Source organism: Euprymna scolopes, chromosome 9 (genome assembly GCF_053919585.1).
Source record: "Euprymna scolopes isolate OS-2025 chromosome 9, ASM5391958v1, whole genome shotgun sequence".
NCBI lineage: Eukaryota > Metazoa > Mollusca > Cephalopoda > Sepiida > Sepiolidae > Euprymna > Euprymna scolopes.
This window is the reverse complement of record NC_136490.1, coordinates 31361372-31374774: the sequence shown is the minus strand read 5'-3', so window position 1 is coordinate 31374774 and position 13403 is coordinate 31361372. Positions and strand designations below refer to the sequence as shown.

The following is a 13403-nucleotide window of genomic DNA, read 5'->3' as shown; positions in this document are numbered from 1 at the left end:
CTTCCAGACCACCAAACAATTGTCACAAGAATGAATGAAATTAACAACTAATAAACGCACAATTCAGATGCAGACATTAAACAAATTAATGTTGCATAAACGCTAGTTGACTGCCTACTAGTTTATACTTTGCAAACAGTGCCCATCATTAAATATTCTTAAAGGTGCTTGATAATTGAATAATGATTCTTCATTTATACCTACAGACAGTAGTGTTTCATGCTTACGCAAAAATTCCTGGCATATATATATATATATATATATATATATATATATATATATATGTATATATATATATATATATATATATATATATATATATATATATATATATATATATATATATGGTTAATGACTGACCCATCTCATATCAATATATATGTCTCATATAGATACATTTCTGTCTTTTTTAACTATTCTTTGCGAGTTATTTTTTTCTCATTTTTTTTAAAGAGAAGTTCAAGATGCAACTTTGTAAATGTATACTTTGAAATGTCACACTTTAACCTTTAAGGCACAATGTTACTTGAAACATATCAGCCTATTGAAAACGAGCTTTCAACATGTTCTGATATCAAGGCCTTGTGACATCGCCCCAACCTCCCTCCCCACCGCTCTTCTATTACTCTTTTAATCTGAAATCCTCCCTGCTCTTCGTCCCTCCAATTTCTCTGTCCTCCTACTGGAGAATCTCTTTTTTGCCAATAGACTATGTCTTATGATTTGCTGGTGAAGTGAGCTTGCTTCAGTATGTCGTGTAGTGCCACTTACAAGTATTCCCACCAATGTAGCTACGATCTCCCACTTTATTCTCTTAAGATGGAACTTTTTTTTTTTTTTATATGCGTAGAGACACATAATATGCTGTTTATTAAGTTGAAAAACATTAACATCAAGAAATATTAATAAATCGTCCCTCACTGAAAATAGTAACTTAACCCGATGTGACACACGGGAAATAAGTATATATAATTCATAAAGAAAAAGGATGAAATTTTGTTTACATCTGAATTTTGTCAAAATAACCAAAGAAATGTACGAGTTGAAATTGAAAGTCATTTTATTCTATTGACCAATTTTCGTACAGTTTGATTTGTTATACTTTTAATCTGAAATCTTTACTGTTCACTGTCTACGTCCCTTGAAGGTATCTGCCTGCCTACTGAATTAATCTCAGAATTTGGATTCTTTGGACTACTGTCCTCATCCTGAGTGTTATTTTCATAACGTTTCGGTCGATATAATTTCCGACCTTCTTAAGACGCATTTGGTCGAACTCGGGGAATCTGCATGGAATTTCGAATGGAGCCCTTTATTCAATCCACAGAGATAGCATGCTCTCATTTCGTCAGTCATGACTGAGTAGAAGTACTAAGTAATTTAAAATTGTATTTTAAAGTGCTGCCCACATTGAGTATTGAACCTTCTACCTCCAGAAGTGTGCAACTTTATAATCACTATTAACAATATCCCCCACTCTCTATCTGTCCTAAATCTAAACGCAGATTCCATGAACAAAGCTTTTTTCCTAGATCTGCCCACCTGTGGAACACTGTTCCACTGACCTGCTTCCCAGCTGACTACAATATGGTAACCTTCAAGTCCAATATAAACAAGTTCTTGTTGAGCTATCCCCTTAAATAATCCAATTCTACCCAATCAACACAATTAACGATTACTAGACTAACACCTTGCATTGATTAACCTTTATCCCCAAATGGCCTTTGTGAGTCCTTTATAAAAAAATTATTAAGTACTTTATCTACTACTTCCCAGGTTCTTGTGTATATTATGAAAAACAGATATTTGCTCTTTATATAATAGACTAGTTGAGTTACCCGGCATTACCTAGAACCAGTAAAATATAAAATCGATGCTAAATAGTATGTGCAACATTTGTGCTTCCAAAGCACTACTACCTCCCTCCCACACACACACACACACACACACACACACACACACACACACACACACACACACACACACACACACGCTCTAGAAGAGAAATTTCTGATTTTATTTTATGCAATATCACTTTTAGGTTACTTACCTACCCTATGCAGAATGTTTAGAACTATGGGTTATGGTTCCCAGGCAACACCAAAAAAAAAAGGATGAATTATTTATCCCATGTTGCACTGTGTTTGAACACACCTGCTCTATCTAGGATCTCAAGCACCACTAAAACCAAGTTAATTGACTTTTGAGTAAATACCTGCTCTCGTTAAGATATTAAGCATTTATAAATTTGAGGAGGCCTTCAGAACAATTTTTTTTTTTAAATTTTAGCTATAAATTATCTGGGACATTGCTGATTAAGAAAATACCAACTTTATATTATTTAGCTGGGCATACAAACATACAAACAACTGCCCTTTATATAATAGATTTGCAGAGCTATCCAGTGTTACCCAGGATAAAAGTGTAACTTAGAATTTCTATCTCTCTACCTCTCTCTATCTATCTCTTCCCAACTCCCTCTTTCTTCTCCACCCAGACCATTCCTCTCTAGTTGGACTCCGCCCATGCAACTCTTCTTTATATAATATATTCCTCAAATGATGAGTCGACGTTTTCTTTACATAATAACACTTACCCCCCCCCCAATAAAACCTAGCACATATTTAACTCCCAGAGAATAAATAGTTTTTTCTAAAGTTTAAATATTAATTATCGGGGAAACGCTGATCAAAAATATACCAATTTTGTGGGTGTTTGTTTTGTAGCGTTTTTTCTTTTTTTACTTTTATCTGGACACACAAACACACATACACACAGATAACTGTCCATTTATATAATAGATAACCTAATACTGTATTTAAACCTTATAATTATATATTCTATGAAAATAAGTACCCTACTAATACCGGGTACTTCTTTTATCTTATTAGAAAATCAAATATGGAAGAAAATATTAGGCAACAATTAAAAACATAGAAAATAGTTTCACATTAAATTGCCTTTGGATTTTTTGGCAAACATAGTAGAGAAAGATAGAAAAAAAGAGAACAAAAAAGAGAAAGAAAGAAAAAAGCAGTGCTTGAGCTTTTAAAGAGCATCTGTTGCTTTGGGAATACAAACGGAAAGAATTTATAGCTGGTGCCCTTGTATACACAGTCTGTGTGTTCTCTGCCAATATTTACTCAACTCTGATGGGGAACAGCTCAGCTGCAGGCCAAACGACACCCTAACCATTGCAAAGCGATTGATATACAACCCCCCACCCACCATCACTACTATCATTTACCAGACCCTCCTCCCTCGTTTGCTTCTTGTCTGTGTAAATTACCGGCAAAGTGGTTAGAGTGTGGCTATCGAGCAGTACTTTTAGAGATTTTTCTATCCACTGAACAAGTTCTCAGTTTGTGTTTAATCAAAGGAATTAAAACAAATAAGGAAAAAAAGATAGCGGACATATGGGTGATAACTCTGATTGCGAACGTAAGGGCGTTGTTGGAGATGTTTATCATGGATGAGGGGGGGGGGCTAAAGAAGGAAATGGTTATTGATCCATTTGAAAGAGTTTCTTTGTTTTGTTTTATTTCTTGGAATTAAACTTGAATATTCTTTAGTTTCAACATTGGTTTTGTTGCTGTCATTATCTCTGGAATTGTTTATCTTGTTGCATTCAGGCCTTCAAAGAATTGCTTTTTCGCCACCAACCGCCATTAACTAAACTAACATAAAAATACAGCTTAATTAAATTTCAGTTTAATGAGAGGAAACAAATGAAAAACGTATGGAAAATAAGGGGGAAGCATTAATATAAGAGAGGGAGGGAGAGAAAGAGAGGAAGAGGAATGAAGAGATAGAAAAAGATGGAAAATAAGAGAGAAAGGAAGGCTAAAAATTAATGACAAAGTGAATAAGGGAAACTTGAAGGAAATGGTGTAAGAGAATGAAAGAAAGAAAAAATGAATGAATTAGAATAGAATGAAAGGAAGGAAAAGATGAATAGATTAGGATAGATAAAAAGAGAGAACATAAATGAATTAGAGAATGAAAGAAAGGAAAATGCATGAATAAAAAAAAAGAGAAAGATAAATGATAGAAAAGAATGAAAACTGATGAATTAGGAGTGAATGAAATGAATGAATAAAATTCACGATAGAGTAAAAAAAGGAAGGAACTTGATGAATTTTTTAGTACAGTTGAACGAAAGGAAGAAAATGAAAGGACAGATGAGTGGGCGGAAAGAAGGAAAGCAGTGAGCAGATGTGATATAATGAATGAAGGAAAAATGAAAGAGAGATGTGAGAAAGTAAAAAGAAGGAAGATGATGGACAGATGAGAAGAAAAAATAGATGAGAATGAAATGTAGAAAATGATGAATGAGGGATAGGATAGAGTTAAAAGAAGGAACGTGATAAAGGACAGATAAAAAGAAAGAAAGAGATGGAAGAGAATAAAAAGAATGAATAAGATGGACAGATGAGGGAAAATGAAGGAAATTAAAAACAAATGAACGACACATATTAGAGAGTGAAAGGAAGGAAAATGATGAAGTAAAGATTATAAAGAATGAAAGGAAGGAAAACAATGAAGGACAGATGAGAGGGAATGAAAGGAAGAATAAGATTAAGAATAGATGATAGCGAAGGAAAGGAAAGAAAAAATAAAGAACTAAAAAATAAAGATGGCGGATGCAAGGAAGAATAAAATAAAGAACAGATGATGGCGAATGAAAGGAAGAAAAAATGAATAGGAAATGAAGGAGAATAAAAAGAAGGATAAAATAAACGACAGACCAAGGAGAATAAAAGAAAGGAAAAAATAAAGGAAAAATGAGGACGAATGAAAGAAAAGAAAAAGATAAACGATAGAACTGAATGAAAGAAAAAAGAAAAGATGTAGATGAAGGAAATAAATTGATTGATTTTTTCCCCAATTGTTTGGACAACAATTAAGTTTGGTTTCGTTTGTTTGCAGGTCAGTGCAATGCCACCTGCTTTGATTTGCTGTAGTGATTCCTGGAGTAGATTAGCGATAGCGATGGTGACGGCGGTAGTCAATGCAGCAATTGCTTGCTTAGAGGATGGGATGGAAAAGGGAGGTTTACATGAATTTTATCCTGGGAAGAAGCCAATCTTAATTACTAATTGATAAGATCAAATTTGATGAAATAGGCATTTGAATGATTGGCTAACGAACACATCAAGATGGATGATTTTGGACATCGCTTATATATATATATATATATATATATATATATATATATATATATATATATATATATATGTATATATATATATTACAAGAACACCCGTCCTAGGACGGATAAGATTCATTCCTCACCAAAAAAGTTTGCACCAGTTTTATGTCCCGTTGAAAAGACTAGAATTAAGATATAATGATACTAAACCTCATGTCTAGAATCCTTATTCCAATTTTGATTGAAATCCATGACAGTTTTGATTCTAGACAATATCTAAAGTTTAAGGCTTAAGCTTAAGGGGTCTTAAGAAAAAGGTGAAATTCAGGAAATTTTACTTAATTGATGCCTAATGTCTATGGATCAAATTAAATGCAAATCCCAAATATTTGAATGTTTCAATTGAGAGTTTGTGACCATATTATACCCTCAAAACCCTCTTTAAAATATCCCTCAAGAATTAAAATTGGGAAAATATTTGTTAATACCTATGGTTAAAATTTCAAAAATTAAGAATTTTCGGTCTTCTCTCCCCTGTGTACATCCTAAAACTAGATTAAACTAAATATAGCACACACTGCTCTCACTTAGACCTAACCGTTGTCTTTCAAAATTCATAATGATTGGTTAATTAGTTGATCCTGTACATAAAAATATATAAATCTCTCTCTCTCTCTCTCTCTCTCTCTTTCTCTCTCTCTCTCTCAATATATATATATATTGAGGGTAAACAGTTACATATGGTCGCTACAAATAGTCATTTGTTTCAAAGAGACTTCTTCAGGCAACCTAGAACCTCTCGACGGCAAAAAGAAACCCCCCTCTCCCTCCCCCCCCCCTCTCTCTCTCTCTCTCTCTCTCTCTCTCTCTTTCTATATATATATATATATATATATATATATATATATATATATATATATATCCCATTGGCCTAATGGATAAAGTTGGCAAATATCAAAATGGTTTAAGGTTCGACCCCTCTCTAGGAAGAGGTGCTAATCTAGGCACACTGAAAAGCTGTGATACAGCGAAATAGTCTTTGACTAACTGATATATATATATGTATATATATATATGTATATATATATATATATATAAGCTACGAAACAGGTGCTGTTGAGAATTGTGCATGTCAACATACTTAAAGGAATAAATTGTAAGATGGTCAATGTTGTGGTCCTGTTTAGGGTTAACAATATTAAGGTGAAAGAGTCCTGGTGTTCACTGCGAGCGGTTAAACTACGCATGTGCTCTCTGCTCGAAGGCAGAAATGTCTGGTTTACATCGTGCCAGACGAATCTATACTATTCTGGATATAGGGATGTTGACTACCCCAGAAGAGTCAACATCTTAAAATTTGGAATATAGACTTTTGTCATTTAGTTGTTAGATGCTCTGTAATTACTTTGAGCTTCATAAATTAAGGATTGGTATAAATAAAAGGTGAAATATAATTGAAAGAAGCATATTTCCACAAACACACACGCACACACACACACACACACACACACACACACACAGGATGATTGAAAAGTAACTCTCTATTTTAAAATACATACATAACTAAGATATGGGTAACTTGTTTAATTAATTATAAATTACAGTTGATTTTTCTCGATGCTTTTAGGTAATATTAAAAACAAAAACATGTTTGCACCTGATACCATGCATTCTGAAAGTTACCAAACTGTTACAAGAGCACAACAGAGGAAACGTTGTTGACATAAAAGCAAAGATGAAGATTAGGTGTGTAATTTCACATAAATAAATATGCAACTAACCTTCATAGGTACTCTTACTGCTTAATATGTCTGCCGAATACACTCTGTGCTATATACCCGAGTTAGCTTGGTCCTGGATATGACCTAAAACTATATCCGATGGTGAGGTTTTTTGGGGAGTGTGGAGCCACCCTTTAATTGCCATTGCTCGCAGGTCCACTCTGACCCGGAGTGATAGTACCTGTTAGGGTCCCAACTATGAGTTAAATAGAATCTGACTTAAAAAAAAAAATATACTCCATTAAAAATCGTTCCTCAAAATAACTAGATTCGGCATTAAATAACCTGAAAAAGGTTGATATGCCGTAAAACAAAAACAACCAACCAACCAACCAAGTTAGCTTAGTCTAATTCACAAACTGAAAAATAGGATTTGGAATAATAAGTTATTGGCATAACAAACTAAGATTAAAGTATAGCAGGTCTATGTCTTCAGAACTTTGTTGCCTGGAAGTAAAACTTAGTAATGGCATCGAATCACCCAATTCCATATATGGTGTCTGAAACGGATTCTTACAATGGAACATAGCATTGTCCATCTTCATCTTTATCGACAGAAACAACTACTTTGTATTGTTTGGGATATTTGAACTACTGATATCATCTTGCAAGAACCATGCTTTGCGTTTATATATTTACTCTTTTGAATTTTCCCTCAATTACAGAGCACTCACACTGATATTACAATCTATTAAATGTAAGTCAATCAAAGATTGTTTTCTAATCATAATCTATCATTGAACTAACCTTCCAGAAATTTCCAGCCCAATTAAAATAAACATGTGATAAAAGTCGAAGAGTACAACAGAGGAAACGTTGTTAACATAAAAACAAACATGAAAATAATTCTGAGGCATGTAGAGAATAACAATGCCTCATCTTCACAATATCATCAAATAGACTGATAGAATTATTAAATGTAACCGTGACCCGTTAGGTCACAACCACAACCACTATTCATTGCACTTTGATGTCAATTAAAAACTCATAAATTGGATGGAATACTGTTGCCATATCTGGGCAGGAGCTGCTAAAAACAGCCTATCCTGCCTTGACAGAGTACAAAATAGACTTTGTGGCTTAGTGGGGGATACCCTTTTTCTCTACCCTGCAACCTCTCTCCCACAGAAAAGACGTTGCGAGCCTATCCTTGTTTTATCGTTATTTCCATGGCAGGTGCTCGTCTGAACTCCAATCTCTGGTCCCCCCTCGCCAATCTTTCACGAAAAACACCCGTCTAGCTGAATCCACTGTGAAAAATTTCCCCCACTCTATATCTGTGCCTAAATCAAAACGCGGATTCCATGAACAAAGCTTCTTTCTTAGAACTGCACGCCTGTGGAACTCTGTTCCGTCTGCCTGCTTCCCACCGAACTACAACTTGGATGTCTTCAAGTCCAATGTTAAAAAATTCCTAATGAACCGCCCCCTTAAGTAAACACTTCATCAAATCTCCACACTAACGTAATGTACTTGCAATAACCCTTATCCCTGAGTGGCTTCCGGGCCTTGATAAGTGGTGATCACTGTAATATATATATATATATATATATATATATATATATATATATATATATATATATATCTGATAAGAAATTCTTTGTGTAGTAAAAAAGTAAAAATATTAAGCCTTTTTACGTCTATAATATCATCATGTATAATATAGGAGTAAAACGATTTATTATTTTGCTATCTAATTTTCATTCGTGTTTGTGGTATGTACCATGATACTATTTAAATTAGCTACAGAAAAAGAGACTTTCTTTCTCTAAATGTTTACAGACATTAACAAATATTAAAAAATGGTTGAATAAACATAAAGAGGGTACGAGAAATACATACATACATAATACATCCGCAGCTAAGATATTTGTTTAATTAATTATAAATTACAGCTGAATAGAACAATTAAAATAGTTTCATTTTAAAACCTAACTCAATCCCAAAATTAAAGTATATTTGTTATTAAATTATATGGAAAAAGTCCCAGAAAAGCCATCTTTGGTTGACTTACATCTAATAGATTGTAATATCAGTGGGAGTGCTCTGTGTTATTGAGGGAAAATTCATAAAAGTAAATCTTCCAGAATTAAAAAAAAGAACAATAATTTTATTTATACCATTTTACAGACAACTTATAAACAATGATGAAAACGGTAATATGTAATAAATGTTTGAATGTGTAAAAATTGAAAGCATAAAAAGAAAGAAATTGAAACTTTATTTTTATCTATTTATTCAAAAACAAACAAACAAAAAAAAAACAACAGCACGCTTTGGACATAAAACAAGGACAAAACCAAAAAAAACAACAACAACAACAACAACAACAACAACAACAACAAAACAGGCAATAGAACTCTTTCGCTCTCTGAAGATTAACATGATATGGTCTGAAATTAATAAGAAATGTTTCAACTTTAAAAAAAGAAGAAAAAAAAGAAATTGGATAGTATTTTTCTTCCTTCTTTTAATAAAATATTTTTCATCTTTAACGTGTTCTAAATACGGCACAATCACGTTGACACACCGGTTCTCGCCAGATGACTGAAGTTAAACAACGTTGACTCTGGTATTTGGGAATACCAGGCGCTGTATGTACCTTCTGGGAAGGATGAGCGTGGGGCCAGCACCCTCACCCCGAAAAACGAACTCCTCGCTACAAAAGCATCTGCAATGTTGTAAATGGTCTATGCCCCTCCAGGGGCTCAAGGTTATGGATGGATGAATTTAACGTGTCCTAAAAACAGTTTTATCGTTTTATTCCAAGTTTTCAAACTTTATTGTTACACTTTATTAATTTTTTTAGTTCCATTCTGCTTTTCTTGTATCTTTATTTCTATTCAGTTTTCTCTTTTCTTTTATTTTTTCCTTTAAATTTTCTTTCATTTTGGTTTCATTTTTTTTTCTATTCATTTTTTTCTTACCAACATTTTTCCTTTTAATTTTCTTAAAGATAATTTTCTATAAAATGATTAAAATAATTTCTTCTGAGACTAGTTTTTAAGATAACGTATTCATAGAAGAAGACTAGGCGTTTTTATTTTTCTTCATTTTGTTGATGATGGTATTAACCCGAAAAGTTATACGTCCGATGTGGTTGACCGTTGTTATAAAGTCTAAATCTATGTGGATTGTGTTGTTAGTGCAAATTTTTAATAGAGAAACTTAGTCACATCCTTGAAAACATTATTTCGTAAATTTTATTTAAAAACTTTTTTTATAGAGGCAAACATATTCAATTCTAATGAAATATTTGTTTTATACAGCATAATCACATTGATACACCGGTTCCTATTAGATCACCAGAATTAAGCAATGTTGAGCCTGGTCAGTACTAAAATGGGTGACCATTTGGGAATACCAGGCGCTGTATGTGCTCATGCTTATCTCGCTGTTGTTTCCAGTTGCCTTCTTAACTTCTCCTTGCTATTGGACTCAAATGGTGCCGGTTAGAGATTGTGCAACCCTTGCCTCAGCCTCATAATTACATGCTTAGCTACCCTTATAGGAGGTATCCATTGTCTTTTGAAACTGAACGGCGGTGATGATTTGTTTAATTGATTAATCATTTCGATTTCAATAGAATTCTAGATGTAAAGGGATTAAGAGTACAAAGTCGCCCAAAAAGATTAAAATTTACCTTACTTTCTGCATACAGCATCTAGTATTCTCAAATGGTCACCTATCTAGTACTGACTAGGTTCAACATTGCTTAACGTCAGTGATCTAATGAACACTGGTGTGTCAACACGAATTTCAAATTTGAAAGTACTTTCTATTTACCTATCTCCTCACAAGGACAGAATGAGACACAAGATTGATTTTTAATGTGGAGAACATTCAGCTCCCTTAGAAATGAGCACTCTAGATTAGGACAAAAATAATGATTTCTTCTTCACTGACTGAAGACATAAAAGATGTGTCATCAAAAAGTCGAGGGGAGTCTAATAGTAAGTAGTTTTATTTATCTCGTTTTCACGTTGGAAAGCACAGAGAAGTGAAATTTGAAAAGCCAGCATTCTAGAGGAAAAGCACTCTGGATGACCAAAAAATGCATGAGCAATCCCGTCAACATTCTTATGGTGATTAGGAATAAACTAGCGCCATCTCAAAGGGCGAGAAGGTAAAGCCTGAGAAGATAGACCTCCTAGAACTGCACAGAACCGTGCGTCAGACCTTATAGAAAACAAACTTAACACAGTGGCCTACACTCTGCTGGTCTGATGTCGGTATGAAGTAACTCTAAAACGATCGGGCATTATTTCTGTAGCGATGTATTTTTTAATGACGGTAGACAGATTCTGCTGCTCTCTTTAAAACCACAGCTTCGCAAATTATCCTTCTAATAAAACCCGTACAAATTGAGCAAGAAGAAACAAAGTTTAAAATTGAGTTAGAGCTTGACAAGAAATTGATTTCTTTTATTCTTTTCTTTGCCTTTTTCTTTTCTTAATGTTAAATGTTTTTGTTGTTGTTGTTGTTGGTTCCCCTGAAAAATAATTGGATTTTCTCAATTTGATAAGATTTAAAATTAATTGATTTTAAACGAAACGACCGTTAGTTATACCTTGGGATAAAAATTTAAATGTAAAAGGAAAAAAGACCAAAAAAAAAAAAAAAAAAAGAAAAGAAATATTCGCTATTCAAATATGTCTTCACATCTCTCTGAGAAGCTTTGTGTGTCCGTTATTGTGTTTGAACTAACATTTTTATTACAAAACGCGTATATTAAAATAGACGCATCTTGTTGAGTGTATATTCTCCATCAAAATTGACTTAAAAATTATCCTTGGTCAGTGTTCACACTAATATTCATTTGTTATATGAGGTGCAAATTTCTGTTTGTATACTAGTTAAAACTTAAAATTACACAACAAACACTCACAAAATTGGTATTTTTTTTAATCAGCATAACCCCATATGTATAATATCTAAAATTAATTAAAAAAAGAAAAAGACTCATTATTTGGGAGTCAACTGGCCATTTATTATATCAAGAGAGACACTTAGTTATTAATGACATCATGTAAAAGGAAGTAACTCTGATTTTTTTTATTTTTACAGAGTTATTTCCATTATACCGACTTGAATTATGTATGTATGTCCAGAGAGAGGAATAGACTAGGCAAAGAACAAAGAAGAGGTAGGAAGAGAGAGAAGGAAAGAAAGAAAGATGGACAGAAGTTATGTTACACTTTTTCTTGTGCAATACCGGGTAGCCCTGCTAGTTTTATTTATTTTTTTTTTTAGTTGGGAGTCATCAATTATCAAGGTCTAAAATCCAGTCAAGATTAAGGGTTAATGAATGTAAAGTGGTAGTATATTAATCGTTAATAGTGTAGATTGGGTAGAATTTGATTATTTATGGGGACGGCTTTGAAAGCTACTATATTGTAATCAACCTGGAAGCAAGCCAGTTGAACAGTGTTCCACAAGTGGGAAGTTCTGGGAAAGAAGCTTTGTTCATGGAATCTGCTTTTAGATTTAGGCACAGGTAGAAAGTGGGGGAAATCGTATACAGTGGTTGTAGCTAGTCGAGTGTATGTTTGTGAAAGTTTGACAAAGGGGACACCATAGATTGGAGTTCAGTCAAACATTTGCCATGAAAATGATAATGGAGCAGAGACAGGCTCGCAACGTCTCTGCTGTGGGAAAGACGTTGCAGAGAAAATACAAATATATAAAATAACAATTGAATCTGTCAAGTTAAAAAAATAGCAAAGAAATAAGCGAGAAAGAAAACGTCTCACACTGGAAAGTTTAAAGGAATAAAAAACATGAATCTGTATAGAAAGGAAAACAAAAAATATCTCATTATAGAAATAGTTAATAGTTAATAATGAAAATTATCAATGCTCATCTCCAAATTCTGCAACATATCTAGACATTTCATAATGATAACATAAATAGTCCTAACCAACCTGAATATCAGCAAAATCTCACCCCTTCATCAAACTTAATAAACGATTTCTTCCAATCTCTCTTTCTCTCTTTCCCTCTGATCTAATTGATGATATCAGCAATTTTGTGACATTATCCACCGTGCATGATTATCCCTCATCTGTTTTAATGAATGATGCAATCTTTTTGTGACGTCATAATCGATTACTTTATCTCATTGTGACGTCATCGTTTATGGTGTCATCCATTGTGCAAGAAAACAAACAAGATGATCAGGTAACATCAGCCGTAACTGGGTACAAGTTTTAACTAATTTGCAATTGTATTATGAGTATCGTGTCCACTTGGATTGAAACTTCAACCTCCAGAAGAGTGTCGATTACAACTGAATTTATCTAGTACTTTATCCATTACGATTTCTTCTGCCTAAAATTATTAAATACACGAAGTCAGCAATTTTCATCATTAAACGCACATCTTCAGAATATTTTGTTTACTTTTTTTTTAAGAATTCAATCAAATTGACATTTTAAGTTGAGTAAAGGAAATTTCTGCTTGATAAATAA

The 13403-nt window shown here is 33.3% G+C and overlaps 1 long non-coding RNA gene and 1 pseudogene across 2 annotated transcripts in view; one reads left to right on the top strand and one right to left on the bottom strand.

Annotated features, from left to right (window-relative positions):
* LOC145284478 (uncharacterized) overlaps window positions 1-13134 on the bottom strand; it is a 50479-nt gene extending 37345 nt beyond the window's left edge. Inside the window, exon 1 of one of the 2 annotated variants that reach the window (XR_013868844.1) lies at window positions 12858-13134. This is a non-coding gene — a long non-coding RNA (uncharacterized LOC145284478). The remainder of the gene's footprint in view (window positions 1-12857) is intronic. The other variant, XR_013868842.1, reaches the window with a different exon arrangement.
* On the top strand, window positions 10195-10312 carry LOC145285465 (5S ribosomal RNA; annotated as a pseudogene).
* Window positions 13135-13403: the final 269 nt, after the last annotated feature.